Consider the following 18,732-nt stretch of genomic DNA (forward strand, 5'->3'; position numbering starts at 1 on the left):
CCACACTATAAACAACTAAACAACATAGCAGTTAACACAAAGACAGTCCATGCCGCCTGTTACTTTAAATATGTCCAAGATCCACTGATATTGGAAACTGTCCTTTGATTGATAATGCAATATATTGGGTTGGATCGCCAGGATCAATTCCAGTGATAGGGTTGCCAGGTCCAACTCAGGAAATATCTGTGGACTTTGGGGGGTGGAGCCAGGAGACTTTGGGGGTGGAGCCAGGATCAAGGCTGTGACAAGCAGATTGAACTCTGAAGAGAGGACCCCTGCTCTAGAACTGGTTGGCTTAAGTATGAAACAGAATACCGGACGGGATGGATCACTGGTCTGATTCAGCAGGGCTCCTCCTATACTCTTAAAGGTATATTACCACTTACTTGTCAGACGTCCACCCAGAGCCATAACCTCACAGCTATAACAGGGGAGCTGTCAGAACAAGGGTCCTGGGGAAGCACTAAATTTGCAGCATAGCATTCAGTGCCTCCCCCCCAAAATATTCTCCATGTTTCAAGGCATCCAATTCTTTGAGCCCCCCAAAAGGTGCCCCTATCCTTCATTATTTCCAATGGAGGGAAGGCATTTAACAAGCGTGCGGTCCCTTTAAATGTGATGGCCAGAACTCCCTTTGGAGTTCAATTGTGCTTGTCACAACCTTGCTCCTGGCTCCACCCCCAACGTCTCCTGGCTCCACCCCCAAGGTCTCCAGGCTCCACCTCCAAAGTCCCTAGATGTTTCTTGAATTGGACTTGGCAACCCTAACACCCCCTGATGTAGCCAAGAGCTTATAGGGCTCTTATTGCAGAAGGACTGGCTACATCTGGAGGGTGTGGCCTAATATGCAAATGCGTTCCTGCCACACAAAAAAAGCCCCCGGTGTGGGAAATTAAGGGAAGATGGGAGTCAGCTTGTGAGATCCAGGCTGAGTGTTGTTTCCCTCTTCTTGCAGGTCCTTTAAGCCCTGGTGGGGCCAAAAGCACTGAGCCCTTGGGTGTGAGCCAGTTTGGTGTAGTGGTTAAGTGCGCGAACTCTTACCTGGTAGAACCGGGTTCGATTCGCCACTCCACCACTTGCAGCTGCTGGAATGTCCTTGGGTCAGCCATAGCTCTGGCAGAGGTTGTCCTTGAAAGGGCAGCTACTGTGAGAACCCTCTCAGCCCCACCCACCTCACAGGGTGTCTGTTGTGGGGGGAGAAGATAAGAGTTGCTGATTCAGCGAGAAGGGCGGAGTATAAATCTGCAGTTCTTCTTCTTCTTCCTCTTCTCCTGGCTCACGGTTTGCAGCCAGTGCACTTGATAGATTAACCCAGTGGACACCAGCTCTGGATGTTTCATGTACTTTATGTTTTATGTTTGTTCTCTTTACACTGTTTTGTTTTGCTTCTATTTCTTTTTGTAAGCTACTTTGGGACCAGGGAGAATAGTGGGATAAAAAATGCCCTATATAAAAACTAAATATTAAAGAATTCCCCACCCTATAGTATTTGTTGCATTTGAACACCTCTGGAGGAGCAACAACAGGGTAGAGGCAAAGGTCTTCATAAGAATATCAGATGAGACCTGCTGGATCAGACCAGTGGTCCATCCAGTTCAGCATCCTGTCTCACATAGTGGCCAATCAGATCCTCTGGAGGCCAACAACAGGGAAGAGAGGCTGAGGCCTTCATAAGAACATCAGAAGAGCCCTGCTGGATCAGACCAGTGGTCCATCCAGTCTAGCATCCTCTCTCACACAGTGGCCAAATATTTCCTGTGGAGGGCCAACAATACAGCAGAGAGGCTGAGGCCTTCACAAGAACATCAGAAGAACCCTGCTGGATCAGATTAGGGGTCCATCTAGTCCAGCCTCCTGTATCACAGAGCAGCCAACCAGTTCCTCTAAAGGGCCAACAACGGGGCAGAGGCCAAGCCCTTCATAAGAACATGAGAAGATCTCGGCAGGATCAGGCCACCTAGTCCAGCATCCTGTCACACACAGTGGCCAACCAGATCCTCTGTAGGGCCAACAACAGGGCAGAGAGGCCAAGATCTTCGTAAGAACTTCAGAAGAGCCTTGCTGGATCAGACCAGTGGTCCATTTAGTCCAGTATCCTGCCTCACACAGTGGCCAGCCAATTCCTCTGGAGGGCCAACAACAGGGCAGAGAGTCTGAGGTAGGGCTGCCAATCCCCAGGTGGGGGCAAGGGATCCCCCGGTTTGGAGACCCTCCCCCCACTTCAGGGTCGTCAGAAAGCAGGGGGAGGGGAGGGAAATGTCTGCTGGGAACTCTGTTATTCCCTATGGAGATTTATTTCCATAGAAAATAATGGAGAATTGATCTGCGGGTATCTGGGGCTCTGGGAGGGGTTTTGTATTTTGAGGTAGAGGCACCAAATTTTCAGTACAGCATCTAGTGCCTCTCCCCAAAATACCCCCCAAGTTTCAAAACGATTGGACCAGGGGGTCCAATTCTATGAGCCCCAAAAGAAGGTGCCCCTATCCTTCATTATTTCCAATGGAAGGAAGGCATTGAAAAGGTGATGGCCCTTTCAATGTGATGGCCAGAACTCCCTTTGGAGTTCAATGATGCTTGTCACAGCCTTGATCTTGGCTCCACCCCCAAAATTCCCAGATATTTCTTAAATTGGACTTGGCAACCCTAGTCTGAGGCCTTCCTCCTGGCTCTGGGATTCAGAGACTGACTTCCTCTGAACGTAGAGGTTCCCATTAGTCCCCATAGCCAGTAGCCATCATGGGCCCCTGCTCCATGAATCTGTCTCATCCCCTTTTAAAACAGTCTGTCCTGCTTCCCTATCCCAGTTTTCTGAGAGGCTGTCGGAAAACATCAGGGTTACGCAGAACACTTGGTCAGGGGCTACATTCAATAGCCTGAGTCTTCTGATTCATGGCTGTGAGAAGCGATGGCATCAAAAAGAATTCTCTGCTTTTTTAAACAGTAAATTTTTCTCCAGGGCTTTCTTTGTAGAGAAAGTCCAGCAGGAACTGATTTGCATATTAGGCCACACACCCCTGACATCACCATTGTTTCACATAGGGCTTTTTGAGTAGAAAAAGCCCAGCAGGAGCTCATTTGCATATTAGGCCACACCCCCTGGTGTTAAGCCAGTTGAAACTGCGTTCCCACCCAAGGGACTCAAGGCCTTTTACATGGTTCTTCCTTCTATTCTGTCCTCACAACAGCCATATGAGGTAAATTAGACTGCTGAGGGAGAATGAGCTTCCATAAGAACGTAAGAGAAGCCATGTTAGATCAGGCCAATGGCCCATCCAGTCCGACACTCTCTGTCACACAGTGGCCCAAAAACCAAGGTGCCGTCAGAAGGTCCACCAGTGGGGCCAGGACACTAGAAGCCCTCCCACTGTGCCCCCCCCCCAAACACTAAGAATACAGAGCATCACTGCCCCAGACAGAGAGTTCCAACAATACATTGTGGCTAATAGCCACTGATGGACCTCTGCTCCATATCTTTAACCAATTCCTTCCTGGAGCTGTCTACGCTTGTAGCTGCCACCACCTCCTGTGGCAGTGAATTCCATGTGTTAATCACCCTTGGGGTGAAGAAGTATTTCCTTTTATCTGTTCTAACCCGACTGCTCAGCAATTTCATTGTGTGTCCATGAGTTCCTGTATTGTGAGAAAGGCAGAAAAGTACTTCTTTCTCTACCTTCTCTATCCCGTGCATAATCTTGTAAACCTCTAGTCCTAGCAAGTGTCCCTGAGAACTCCTCCCAGACCTAACCAGTCGTCAGGTGTCTTGGACTCTCTCCCGGGGGTTACGTTCATAATCCCCAGCCCTCTGGAATCTGAAGCCACTGGAGGGAAAGGTTTATAATTACAGCTAATTAGCGAGGAGGCATAATTATGGCCATTGTCAGGCACAAGCCTGTTGGAAAGGCTGGCGCTGGGAGGAATATGGAAATCGGAGGGAAAGTTCTGGGGCAGCAGCAGCTGCCAGAGCTGAGAAAAGAGGCCCTGATACAGAAGGGAACTTCTGGCTTTATATACAGGCCCTCTGCATGCAAGATAAGCAGCAGAGACACCTGCAGAATTGAGAGGAGTTGTCAACCAGTGGGCCTGCATATAAAGCCAGAAATTCCCTTCTGTATCAGGGCCTCTTTTCTCAGCTCTGGCGGAGTTGCTGCAGGAGGTAGAGCCAACCACAAAATGGCTGCCACCGCTTTTAAATATCTGGAGGGCATTCTCTCGCTATCCATTTTTAACAGATTGGATTCCTCATTGGACACATGGAAGATCTGCTCACCAGTACTGAGAAACTAGTGCTCATTATAACCTTTAAAGCCCTATATGGGCTGGGACCTGTCTACCTTTGGGACCGCCTTTCCCCATACGTACCCCAGAGAGCACTACGTTCAGGGTCTCAAAATCTCCTTAAGATCCCTGGACTGAAAGAAGCTCGATTGTCCAGCACTAGAGCCAGAGCGTTCTCGGTAACAGCCCCCACTTTGTGGAATGCCCCCCCCCCCCGAAAACATCAGGGCCCTGCGGGACCTGCCACAGTTCCGCAGGGCCTGTAAGCCCAAATTATTCAAACTCGCCTTCAATGGTTAGGGGGAGGTGGCGATTACCTTGCAGCACCGACAATCTCACTGAACTAATGTAATGGAAATTAGAAACTTGCCATCTTGGACTTTTAATAGGTATGGAAATGTTTTATGATATATTTTATTTTTAAAATGATACGTTTGTTAAAACAGCTAATGTGTTAAACTGTTGCTAGCTGCCTTGAGCCTGTCAGGGGAGGGCGGGATATAAATCGGATAAATAAACAAACAAACTATGCTTTGGTTCCTGAAAATTTGGGAGGTGAAGTCTGGGGAGTGGGTTGAAGAAATATCTGGAGGTGGAGCCAGGAGACTTTGGGGATGGAGCCAGGAGCAAGAGTGTGACAAGCCTAACTTGAACTCCAAAGAGAGTTCTGGCCGTCACATTTAAAGGGACCACACGCCTTTTAAATGTGTTCCCTCCATTGGAAATAATGAAGGATCGGGGCACCTTCTTTGGGGGCTCATAGAATTTCACCCCCCCACTCCAATCCTTTTGAAACTTGGAAGGTGTTTTGAGGAGTACCGGGAGGTGCACTAGCCCCATTGCAATTGTATTTGATTGCTTTATTGTTTTAATATTGCTGATTGCTTATTGTGTGTTTTATGTTGCTAGCCGCCTTGAGTCTGCATAGAATGGACGGAATATAAGTATAACGTAAATAAAATACAGGGTGGTCGTGGAAAGTGCCATCGAGTCACAGCTGACTTATGGTGACCCCAGAGAGTTTTCAAGGCAAGAGACATTCAGAGGCGGTTTACCATTGCCTGCCTCTGCATAGCAACCCCAACCCCGGGCTTCCTTGGAGGTCTTCCCTCCAAGGACTAATGAGGGCTGACCCTGCTCAGCTCCTGAGATCAGATGAGGTTGGGCTGGCCTGGGTCATCCAGGTCAAGGCAAGAGATGTTCAGAAGTGGTTTGTGCCATCATTGCCTGCCTCTGCATGGCAACCCTGGACGTCCTTGGTGGTCTCCCATTCAAGGCTTAACCGGAGCCAATCCTGCTTAACTTGAAATCTGGCAAAACCCAGCTAGTCTGGGCCCTCCAGGTCAGGGCAGAGACAAACTGAGGCGATTGGCCCTTGCCTGCCTCTGCGTAGCAACCCTCGACTTCTTTGGTGGTGGTCTTCCATCCAAGTAATCCCCTGGGCTGACCTGCTGAGCTTCTGAGCTCTGACTAGATCAGTGGTGAGGAACAACTCAAACCCACACAGTCATGGTGGAATCTGTGCACCTGGTGCCCTCTAAATGCTTCTCTGGGCCTGCATGCAAAAAGAAGCAAGTGTTCTGATACCTCTGCTCTGTATGTAGGTGAGCTAGGAGCTCCCCCACAAACTCCCCAAAACAGCAGTTGAGGGGCTCGAGATCCATCAAGTGGGAATCCAGGGTTGGAAGGCTACCCAATGCTCTAAGACAGAGGTCTCCAATGTTTTTGAGCCTGTGTGCACAGCAGTACTGGATCTAACACAGGGGATTGGGATTCAAGCATAGGGTGGCAGGCGCAGCCACAAAATGGCTGTTACTGGAGGCGGAGCCAGCTACAAAATGGCGGCTGCTGGAGGCGGAGCCAGCTACAAAATGGCTTCTGCAGGAGGCGGAGCCAGCCACAAAACAGCAGCAGTAACCTACTCCCTCAGTCACAATGAAGATCCTTGCGCTGTGGTAACAGCTTTGCATAAGCAGCATTTTTTTTAAAAAATCTGCACAGCCAATCAAATTTCCAATGGCCTATCAGAAACCTTGCAGGGCAGTAGCCAGACATGGCCCCGCCCACTTTCTAAAAACCTTTGGTAGATGCCAGGAAAGGTATTGGCAGGTGCCACCATGCCACCCCCAGCACCATGTTGGGGACCCCTGCTCTAAGAAGATTCATCATAGCTTTTGGGGGCAAAGAGGAAGCCAGCCTTTGAAGCCGACAACGGTTGAACTGGCAGCCTGATCTAGAACTGCTGTGCCAATGCAGGCAATAGAAAACCAGGTCCGTGATTTATTTATTCAATTATAGCCTGCCTTGTTTGCCAAGGCTTAATTAAATTAAATTTAAAACCCTGCAACGGAAACAATATGTGACACAATGGAATAAAAACAGGTCCCTGCATTTCTCTGGATCGGTTACCCTAAAACAGGACTGGTCAAACTGTGGCTCAGGAGCCACACGTGGCTCTTTCACACATATTGCATAGCTCTTGAACCCCCCCCCCCACCTGATCTGCTGGCTTGGAGAAGGCATTTCTCTCTTTAAGTTGCTTCTCCTGGCTAGCCAGCAGCTTGGAGAATGCGTTTAAAATTAAAGTTGCTTTCTTAATGTTTCGGCCTCAGGGGCCTTCCTCAATGGTCAATAATACACACTTTGTTTCTGCACAGCCAGAAAATACTATACATCACTCCTGATCAGATGTTGTTATATTGTGTGGTAGGGGGAAAAACAGAAACTCATTTGCATATTAGGCCATATCCCCTGATGGCACCATTGTTTCACACAGGGCTTTTTCATTAAAAAGCCCAGCAGGGCCTCATTTCCATATTAGGCCACACCCCCTGATGTCACCATTGTTTCACACAGGGCTTTTCCATTAAAAAGCCCAGCATGGACTCATTTGCATATTAGGCCACACCCCTGACACCCGCTCAGCCGGAACTGCGTCCCTGTGCGTTCCGGCTCCAAAACCCCCCTCTGGTGTGGTATGATGTAGGCATATAAAACAGACCATGGATCCCTTTGCACTCGCACAAAGCTCTTCATTAATGCGAAACTCTTAACTGAATTTGATTTCAATTACCGCTTGATAATGCACACATCTGGAAATATTGGGAACTTTACACTAGATTATAACATCCAGCAAAGTAGAAGCTTACATCGTACCACACGATATAAGACATAACAACATCTGGTCAGGATGGATGGATAGCCTTTTTCGGATGTGTGGGTTTAAAAAACCCCAACAAAGTGTGTATTATTGACCACTGAGGAAGGCCGAAACACATGGTCTTGTGTCAGTCATCTGACATGTTCATCGACTTCGTTTCTGAAATTATGTAAAGCTTGCTTTGATCCCTCGTGCAGCTCAATATTCAGGCCCCATGTTTTTAATTTTACTAATGTGTATGCCATGTCAAAAGAATTTATTTGGATATTTTATTGGCTGTAGTTGACCCTTGTAGCATTATAAGGTTAGCGTGGGCATATTAGACCACACACCCCTGATGTAGCCAATCCTCCGGAAGCTTATAGTAGACCCTGTAAGAAGAGCCCTGTCAGCTCTTGGCTACATCGGAGGGGTGTGGTCTAATATGCAAAGGAGTTCCTGCTACCAAAAAAGCCCTGCGCACAGGTCTAATCCCTGGCATCTCCAGTTCAATGGATCAGGCCATAGGTGATGCGTGAATCTCAAAGAGCCAATGATGGTCTCAGGGGTTCCCAACCTTTTTAAGAGTGTGGTCACCGTTGGAATTCTGGCATGAGGCGGGGGGCACAGCCATACAGAGACATACAGAGGTGGAGTCACACACAAAGGAAGCCCAAGTGCCAGGAACAAGAGGAGCAATTTCAGGGCTTTTTTGGTAGAAAAAGCCCAGCAGGAACTCATTTGCATATTAGGCCACACCCACTGACATCACCATTGTGTCACATAGGGCTTTTTGTAGAAAAAGCCCTGCAGAAATTCATATGCATATTAAGCCACACCCTGTGACACTAAGCCCGCCGGAACTGCATTCCTGCTAAAAAAAAGCCCTGAGTAATTTTAAAGAATGCCTCGGGAAAGGGGAATGAGAGAGAGGGCTTTTTTCTTGAGCAGAAATGCTAGCTTTGCATCAGGGGGTGTGGCCTAATATGCAAAAGAGTTCCCGCTGGACTTTTCCTGCAAAAAAGCCCTGTGTGAAACAGTGGTGACATCAGTGGGTGTGACCTAATATGCAAATTAGTTTGGGCTGGGCCTTCCCTACAAAAAAGCCCTTTGTGAAACAATGGTGATGTCAGGGGTGTGGCCTAATATGCAGATGAGTTCCTGCTGGGCTTTTTCTACAAAAAAGCCCTGTGAAAAGGGTGGTGTCAGGGGGTGTGGCCTAATATGTAAATGAGCTTCTGCTGGGCTCTTTCTACAAAAAAAACAAAGTTAACACCGACGGCATCTGCCACCAAAACATTAATTTGCACAGCCGATCAATTCTCTAGTGTCTAATCGGAAGTCTTGCAGGGCAGAAGCCCCGCCTGGTTCTACCCGTTTCCGAAAAACAACTGGCAGCCACTAGCAAAGGTGTCAGCAAGCCCCATGGCGCCCATGGGCACCAGGCTGGAGACCCTTGAAATGCTGACTTTGATGGACAGAAGGTCTGATTCGCTATAACAGTGGTGTTGAACTCATCTGTTATGAGGGCCGGATCTGACATAAATGAGACCTTGTTGGGCTGGAACATGTACGTCATAAAATGTAATGTCAGGTAGCGGAGATATAAACTTCATAAAGGACACAAACACAATTAAGGGTTTTTTAAAAACTTAAAAATAAAACATGCTTAAAACATTAGCACTCGTTGGTCTTAAAGGTGCTTTCTTTGCATCTCTCCCATGAGATCCATGGAAATGGGCAAAGGAAGCTCTGGCTCTTTCCTTCCTCCCCCAGGGGACCAGGAGGGGGAGGAGCCTCAGCCAATAGGAGGAAGAGAGGTTTGGCTCAGTAGCTCTGCTGTGCAATCGAGAGAGCCTGGCAAAGCAAGCTCTGCCTCTTCCCCTTCCTCCCCAAGGGAGGAGCCTCAGCCAATGGAGAAAATAGAGGTTTTGCTCTGAAGCTCCTGTTTGAGCAAGCCTGGCAAAGCAAGTTGTGATGCAGAAGGAAGCAAGAGAGAGGGAGAAGGAAGCAGAGGGCAGCCAGTTGCTCAGGGGCCTCATAAGAGCCCTCCAGGGGCCTCATTCGGCCCCCGGGGCCACATGTTTTACACTCCTGCACTATCACTTACATCATGTCGCCAGCTGCTTTCCGTTGAGTTCCCAACTGGGGAAAAAGGGGCGGGATATAAATAAAAACTTCCATCCGCCTCCAGTGCCGAGAGCTTCAATGTGGCAACCACGTGACTCCCAAACTTCAAACAACCCAAATGGGCTTGGCGTCAAGCAACAACCCCAAAAGTTGCGGCCACCTTTGGCAGAAGGACCGGGTTGTTCGGACGCCGCGATCTGGGATCTGGAAGGCAGCCAGAACTGGGGTAGGGGAGAAGAGCTGACTGGCTCCGCGATCCACCTGCTGCTGCATTCCCACGCGACCGCCGAGCCCGGATTTGCTCCCTTTGCAAGCCTCCAACTTGATCCGGAGCGTGATTGGCTGAGCGGCGCCCCGTGCGTGTGTTGTGTGTGTGTGTTGTGTGCGATGTGTACGTCCGCCTGGCTTCTGGCGCGCCTGCCCCGAATGCACAGCAGCTTCTAACCCCCCGCGCCGAGCTTGATCCCGGGACGCATCGCAGGGATCCCCGGAAAAGTCCCGATCCCCGAAAAAGTCCCGATCCTGCAAAGGGTGAGTGCGCCGCGCCGGTCGAGAAGCTAGCCTTCTTGCGCGCGCCCGCCTGGGAAATAAGCGCGCGCCTGGCCCCTTGCAAGCAACCCGGGCGGTTGCATCAGTCCGCGCTTGTGTTGGGGGAAGAAGTTTGCAAACTCCGGGCTGGGCTTTCCTCCCGGGCCCTTCCTCAAACTTTTGGCGCCCCCTTGGAGAGGCCTTCCTCTTTGGGCGGGAGGGTCCCCCGATCTCTGTTGCATTCCTCAATTCGGGGGCGTGGGGTTGGGTGGGGCGGGAAAGAGAGAGAAAATCGTCCTCCAAAGTCGATCCAAGAAAGTTTGGTCTCAAGAAAGTTGGGGAAACCGGGGAAAGGGTCGCGGCTGCGGAGTTGGAGGTTGGAAACCAGGGGGAGGGGGCGTCGACGCTGATCCCCCGTCCCTCCAAAGCAGATCCCAAGATCTGCGGTCCGAGAAAGTTTGGAGAAAAGGGGAACCGGGAGGGGGGTCGCGGCTGCGGAGTTGGAGGTTGGAAACGATAAGGGGAGGGGGCATCGACACGGATCCCCCGCCCCTCGGCGAGGCCTTAGGGGGAAAAGTGGGGAGGGACCCTCCGTAAGGGGGGAATGGGCGGGGAGGTGGGCTGCTCGCCGGATCGGCCCTCCCTGTTGCAGGCTCTTGCTGCGCCCCCCCCCCCCTCAAGACCCCCTTTTGGCAAGCAGCTGTCGAGACCGAAGGCGCGGAGAGGCAGGCTGCCCCTGTCTTTTTGCAGTTGACTGTCACTGCCACGTGGGCTCTCCGGGAGAAAATGCACGGCAGAGTGGGCGAGGCGCGGACGTCGCTGGCGAGGGGACGCGCGAATGACAAGAATGCCCATTGGGGAGAAGGGGAGAGCCCAGGAATGCCCGCGTGGCCTCCCTTGGAACGCGCCGAGAGATTGCAACAGGGTGCCAGGAAAACCAGCCATGGATTCTTTCTCCCGCGGCCCGGGGAGCGGAAGGAGGGCCCCTGTGGTTAGAAGGCATGCTCTCAGGGTGCAGCCGCAGTTTGGGGAGTGGAAGGCAGGGCGAGGGCGCTTGACAGCTCAGAGAGACAGAATAACAGCCCTGCGGTTGACAGGTCAGTCCCTAGGAGGGGAATATCTGGGGGTGGGGGTGGGGTTGAATGACAGTCTAGAGCAGGGGTGGCCAGAGGTGCTTAAGGTAACAGCCACAGAATAAACTTCAGATGGCTGAGAACCAGGAGGGAGGGAGATAGATGTGGGGAGGGAGGTAGAAAGAAAGCAATTTTAAATACAGCCTCCAAGCCGCTGGTTGGCTCAGCTTGGAGAAGTGATTTAAAGAGAGAAATGCCTACTCCAAGCTGGCCAATGGGGCGGTGGGGACTTTGAGAGCCACCTAATGTGTGTGAAAGAGCCACGGGTGGCTCCTGAGCCGCAGTTTGGCCACCCTTGGTCTAGAGAGCGGTATTCCAAAGGGAGAGCCCTGTTAGCCTATTGTAGCAAACTAAAACAGAAGTCTAGCTTAGGAAATTCACCAGCTCCAGGAAATTCTTGGAGATTGGGGGGGTTGGAGCCAGGGGAGGGCGGGGCTTGAGAGGAGGGACTACAGTGGGGTATACCAGGGGTGACCAATGGTAGCTCTCCAGATTTTTTTTTTTTTTGCCTACAACTCTCATCAGCCCCAGCCATTGGCCATGCTGGCTGGGGCTGATGGGAGTTGTAGGCAAAAAAAACATCTGGAGAGCTACCGTTGGCCACCCCTTGGGTATACTACCATAGAGTCCACCCTCTGAAGTAGCCATTTAATTTTCTCCAGGGGAGCTGATCTCTATGGTCTGGAGCAGAGGTGGCCAAACTTGCTTAACAGAAGAGTCACGATTTAAACCCAGAACTAACAAAGCCAGAATGATACCCAGATTTATGGCACTTCACACCTACGACATCAGTCTGCTTTTTTTTATCACCCTCCACTGTTGTTTCAGCCCAGTTCAACACTAACTAACAAACACAGACCCCCCAATTTATTCCCCAGAGAGCACAGAGATCTAGTTCCCAAAATCTTCTACGAATCCCTGGACCGAGGGAGGCCAGACTGAAAATAACGAGGGAGCAGGCCTTCTCTACAATGGCTCCCCAATGGTGGAATCAACTACCAGAGGAGGTGCGAGCCTTGCGAGACCTAAATCAGTTTCACAGGGCTTGCAAAACCATCCTCTGCCAACTTTAAGATGGAACCCGGGTAATGACACCTAGCCATCCTATACATATACCGAACTGTAGCACTTTAATCTGTAGCCTATAATATTTTAATTGTTTATTTAACTTAATATGAATGTAATTTAACTATATTTTAATTGTCTTTTATAGTAACGGTTGTATTTTATTGTAATCATGGCATATACCATGTCCTGTGAGCTGCCCTGAGCCCGCCCCGGCGGGGGAGGGCGGGATATAAGAATAAATTTATTATTATTATTATTATTATATTCTTTTAATCTTCCGAAAACATTCCCATGACTCTACATACCAGTTCACTGCCCGCTTTCTCTATATTAAGAACTGCTGCTTCCATTCCCATTTTGTCTGATGAAGTCTGCTTGAGAGCACACGAAAGCTTCCATTCTGAATAAAACTTAGTTGGTCTTAAAAGTGCAACTTGTCTACTGCTTTGTTCTACTGCTTCAGACCAACACGGCTGCCCCCTTGGATCTATCTACATAGAATAAACGTCAGCCATTTGAGAGCTGCAAGACATGAACATTGGATGTTTGAGGGAAGGAAGGAAGATGGAGGAGGGAGAGGTGGAAAGAAAGCAACTTCTAACTTTAAAAGCATTCTCCAAGCTACCAGCTCACTTGGCTTGGAGAAGTGATTTTTAAAGAGACAAAGGCTTTCTCCAAGTTAGCTAACAGGGCAGTGGGGGCATCGAGAGCCACACGATACGTGTGAAAGAACCACATGTGGCTCCTGAGCCACAGTTTGGCTACCCCTGGTCTGGAGATCAGTTGTAATTCTGAAAGGTTGGCCACCTTAGAGTGGCGGCTTGAAGGCTAACAACGTTTGTTCCACAAAGTTTGAGTCCAGTGGCATCTTTAAGGCCCACAAGGATTCATTCTGGATATCCGCTTCAGATGCATTTTCGAGGGGAATCCTCATTTTACACAAATTTACAGAAAATGATTGGGTGGGAAGGTAGTCGAGGAAGACAAAAGCTTAGTGTTAAACCTGCTTGCAGCGCATGTCCGTACCGCTCTATTTCTTCATCTCATTTGCGTGGAATATGTGGCAACCGATGATACAATTTTTTGTGATGGATGATAATTTCCAAAAATTGTAATCCCTGGATGAAAATAGTGCGACGGTGAACCAGTAATCATTCTGTTTCCCAGAAATGCTTCGTCTGGCGCATCTCCATTGCATGGGACAAAGTTTACAGTGATACAAATCGCACCCTTTTCATTCGAGTCAGAATTCTAAGGCTGGCGCAAATGAGATGAAGAAATAGAGCGGTAGCTCTTTTAAGTACGGACATTTGCTGTGAGCAGTGGAACAGCAGGATTCATGAGTGTTGGTTCGAGTCCATAGTGTTTCAAAAACTGTAACTATGTATTTGAATTCATGTTGTTTATTCGTGCACATTGGATATAAAATTCGTTTTTATTTTTTGCAGTAATTTAGTGAGCAACAGCTTTTGTGGACACGGGTTACATACACGACTTTCTCTTTCGACTACTTGGTGTCGAACCTGTCAGAAGTCTGTCTGGTGTAATTCTCTGTGCAAGGAACTAGAAGGAGAGCCCTGGAATGGAAAGGAGAGAGCCTGTGTTGAAATTGATGGTCATGGAAGTTGGGCAACAGTCCTAGAATCCCTCCAGCAGACATCCTGTGTGACCCGCAACCCTGGTTCTGTTTCCCTTGAGGGCCAGGATATTCGTATGAGCCACCTCATATTGCACAGTTGATAAAACAAAGTTGGAGTCCAGTAGCACCTTTAAGACCAACCAAGCTTTATTTCAGCTTCAAGAGGGGATTGGATCAACATATGGAGCAGAGGTCCATCAGCGGCTACTAGCCACAGCGTATCTGGTGATCGCACACGCTAAATAATGCACTTCAGTCTACTTTCAGTGCACTTTCCAACTGGATTTTGCAAGTTCATACAGTAAAATCCAGTTGGAAAGTGCATTGAAAGTGCATTATTTGGTGTGTGTGATCGCAGCCTCTGTCTGGGGCAAGTGATGCTCTGTATCCTTGGTGCTTGGGGGGGGGGGCAACAGTGGGAGGGCTTCTAGTGTCCTGGCCCCACTGGTGGACCTCCTGATGGCACCTGGGGGTTTTGGCCACTGTGTGACACAGAGTGTTGAACTGGATGGGCCATTGGCCTGATCCAACATGGCTTCTCTTGTGTTCTTATGTTCTTATTCACAATGTAAGCTTTCGTGTGCTAGAAGCACACTTCATCAGACAACAATATGGGATGAAATGTGCTTTTAGTACATGAGAGCTTACATTGTGAATAAAACTTTGTTGGTCTTAAAGGTGCCGCTGGATTCCAGCTTTGTTCTGTTGCTGCCCACCTGGATCGATCTACACGGAAGTTGATAAAACAGAACTCCTTTCCTCTGCCCCTGTTTTCATCTTATCTTCCACTGTGGAACGGCCTGACCGTGGAAGTCTGCAAACGCTGATAAAATGGAGTTGTTCAAGCCCAGTGCTCCCTTTAAGCTGGGGATGTAAAACTCATTTGTTATGAGGGCCAGATCTGACATAAATGAGACCTTGTTGAGCTGGGCCATGTGTGCACCTCTTTAGATTGGGTAGCAGAGATATAAACTTTATAAAGGATACAAACGCAATTAAATTTAAAAAAAAAAAAACAAACCTTAAAGCATACTTAAAACAGTACTCCTCAGTCCTAAAGGTGCTTTGTTTGTATTTCTCCCATGGAATCCAGGGAAGTGGGCAAAGGAAGCTCTTCCCTTCCTTCCCCAGGGGACCAGGAGGGGGAGGAGCCTCAGCCAATAGAAGGAAGAGAGGCTTGACTTAGTAGCTTTGCTGTGCGATTGAGAGACCCTGGCAAAGCAAGCTCTCCCTCCTCCCCAAGGGAAGAGCCTCAGCCAATGGAGAAAATAGAGCTTTTGCTCTGTAGTTCCTGTGCAATTGAGCAAGTATTGCAAAGCAAGCTGTGATGCAGAGAGAGGGAGAAGGAAGCAGATGATAGCCAGTTGCTTGGGGGCCTGATAGGAAGAAGACATTGGATTTATATTGCGCCCTCCACTCAAGAGTCTCAGAGCGGCTCACAATCTCCTTTATCTCCCTCCCCCACAACAGACACCCTGTGAGGTGGGTGGGGCTGAGAGGACTCTCACAGCAGCTGCCCTTTCAAGGACAACCTCTGCCAGAGCTATGGCTGACCCAAGGCCATTCCAGCAGCTGCAAGTGGAGGAGTGGGGAATCAAACCCGGTTCTCCCAGATAAGAGTCTGCACACTTAACCACTGCACCAAACTGGCTCTCTGATTTGGCCCCTGGGCTGCATGTTTGACACCCCTGCTCTAAACTGTGGAGTTTTGTGAGCTAAAAATTCTACTTTGTGAGCTTCTGGCATTAAAAGTGGTGAGCTACTGCATAAATTAGTTTGCTCCGGGGCCATTTTTCCCAAGCTAAGACAAGAATGTGTGAGCCGGAGGCTAAGAAACCCTGGGAGATAGCTCGCACTACCTCAGCTTAAAGGGAACGCTGTTCAAGACAGCTTTTCTGTTAAGGCAGCGGTGGTATGGGTAGTGCAAAGTGACATCAAGTCATACTGCCCCCAAGAGTTTTCAAGGCAAGAGATGAAAAGCGGTTTTGCTACTACCTGCCTAGGCATAGCAATCCTGGACTTCCATAGTTGTCTCTCTTCCAAGTATTTATTCGGATGTTTGGTTAATAAAAGAGCCCCGTGGCATAGAGAGGTAAGCTGCAGTACTGCAGTTCTAAGTTCTGCTTATGACCTGAGTTTGATCCTGGTGGAAGCTGGGTTCAGGTAGCCGGCTCGAGGTTGACTCAGCCTTCCATCCTTCCGAGGTCGGTAAAATGAGTCCCCAGCTTGTTGAGGGTCAAGTGTAGATGACTGGGGAAGGCAATGGCAAACCACCCTGTAAAAAGTCTGCCGTGAAAACGTCGTGATGCGACGTCACCCCAGAGTCAGAAACGACTGGTGCTTGCACAGGGGACTACCTTTACCATTACTTTTTGTTTTGCCCAGTCATAGAAACGCAAGTCTGAGTGCAGGAAATAAATCTCTCCAGAGGATATTGCAAAAAAGGTTAACTTACATTTATTCGAGGATATCCAGTTCACATTCAGGTTGCAGTTATAGGAAGAGAAGGAAGCCTAATCTAAAGAGGACTTTCCCTATTTGCAAATGGCCAGCTTGTCCAGCATCACGTGTGTGGGAGCATGAGGCCACTGTCTCTACAGGAGTGACCTGCAGAGCCATGTGTCTCCATGGAAGGCCATGTGTCGAAAAGGGAGACGACAAAGCGGGCAAGCATTAGAGGGCAACTCCCAGGTTAAGACAAAGAGAGGCATTCAGTTGAAGGAGAGAACATCTGTATACACTTAGACTGATGTAGTGCCCCCTAGTGTCCAGGCATGCTGAGTCGCTCACTCTACCACTCCACAGCGGCTATATTATCTGCTGGATGTATCATCCTGCAGTCACTACTGTTATTTTCTACTGATGTAATATTGTCTTTCTGCATTCTATCTAATGATTTAATTTTTTTTCATGTCTCATATGCCAGGCTTCTTTCAGATTTCTGCCATTCCAGTCCTAGTACACTGCTTATTAGATGTCTCATCCTGTTGATGACACTGATTTACACTATTTCAGGGGTGGCCAAACTGCAGTTCGGGAGCCACATGTGGCTCTTTCACACATATTGTGTGGTTCTCAAAAGTCCCCACTGCCCTGTTGGCTGGCCTGGAGAAAGCTTTCAATCACTTCTCCAAGCCAAGCCAGTCAGCAGCTTGGAGAATGCTTTTAAAGTTAAAGTTGTTTTCTTTCCACCTCTCCCTTCCCATCCATTTGTCTTCCTCCCTCCGTTCCTTCCTTCCTTCCTTCTTTCCTTTCTTCCTCTTCCTTCCTGTCTTGTGGCTCTCAAACATCTCATGTTTATTCTCTGTGGCTCTGATGTTAAGCAATTTTGACCACCCCTGCACTATATAATCCACTTAGTGAATAATGAGTCTCTGCCTCTCTCCCTTTTTCTCCACTATGTTAACCTCTGGGCTGCAGCTCCCCTCCCGCCCCCCAATCTCTCTGAAAACAACCTGAGCCTTATTCTAGGTGCCATCTGCTTTCATGCATGAAGATTTGAACATGTAATGCTCCTTATCGTAGTAGTGTGTCAAGCTGTAGTTCCATATTGACCAGTACTCTGGGCAGTAGGATCTCTAGTACGAGGATCTGTGGGTGGAGAAAGTGGGCAGAGTGAGGTAGGCTCCTGCCCAGTAGAGTTTCTAGTTGCCCATTTGAGAAGTGATTGGCCCTTTCCAATTTTCTAATTGCCCATTTGAGAACGGATTAAAAGATCGAAATAACATTTCAGTGACATCTGCCACTAGTTGATTTCTCTTTCTAATGCTTCTTTCCCAACATATTTTTAAAATTTACCCCCTTATCACCCTCCCTAGGTAGCCATTTTGGGGTTGCACCCATCACCTTATGTCAGAATTCAAAATGTCCCCACAGACTCCAAAAGATAGGGGACCCCTGTCCTAGCATCTCAGATGTAGGTCAGTGCTTTCCTGCTTCCTTCCTTTGGGTGGCGCTGTTGAGTCAGCTCCTAGCTTTTTCTCTGCCGTGGTGCCCCTCGACGTCCTCTCTTTTACCCACCGTTCACTATAGCAGTTCCTGGAAAGACCAGGAAACGAAGCTTTACTCTATGACATTGATGGCTGACTCAAACGGGCTTCATAGTGCGTTGGATGCCATGTATATTCTTTCCCAGTGTAGCCTGAAATGCCACTTGAAAGGGCATGGAGGACCCTGGGAGGGGGAGTTGGAAGGCTGCTGAGGAAGAGAGTGAATCAGCAAAAATTGCCTGGCCTCCTTGGGTTTAGGGATTGGTTCCCCAGGAGCCAACCTGTTGTCTCTAATGTGCATGCTTTTTGCACATTAAATACGTTCGCCATTCGTTGGCAATGGATGGGAGGCGGACTGCATGATACCATTTTGTGGAGCTGCGAAGGAAGCCCACACACTCTTCCAATGGGAAGGTCCTCTGGCTTGAATCTTCTACTATATTTACCCTACGATGCACCTTCACTGCAGGTGAAGGGAGATCTAGAGCCTCTGACCTCTCGTAACAACATAAGAGAAGCCATGTTGGATCAGTCAATGGCCCATCCAGTCCAACCCTCTGTCACACAGTGGGGCCATCAGTGGGGCCAGGACACAAGAAGACCTCCCACTGTTGCCCCCTCTCAAGCACCAAGAATACAGGGCATCACTGGTCCAGACAGAGAGTTCCATCAATATACCCTGTGGCTATACCACCCCATCCTCCACTGTATTTTAATGTCTTCCTTTTCTAATGGCAAACTAGAAGGATGTTATAATCTCTTGAGAAACCATGCCCTCTATTTAAACTAACAAAGCCAGAATGTTACCTAGATTTACGGCACCTCGCA

Source organism: Heteronotia binoei, chromosome 13, assembly GCF_032191835.1.
Source record: "Heteronotia binoei isolate CCM8104 ecotype False Entrance Well chromosome 13, APGP_CSIRO_Hbin_v1, whole genome shotgun sequence".
Taxonomy (NCBI): domain Eukaryota; kingdom Metazoa; phylum Chordata; class Lepidosauria; order Squamata; family Gekkonidae; genus Heteronotia; species Heteronotia binoei.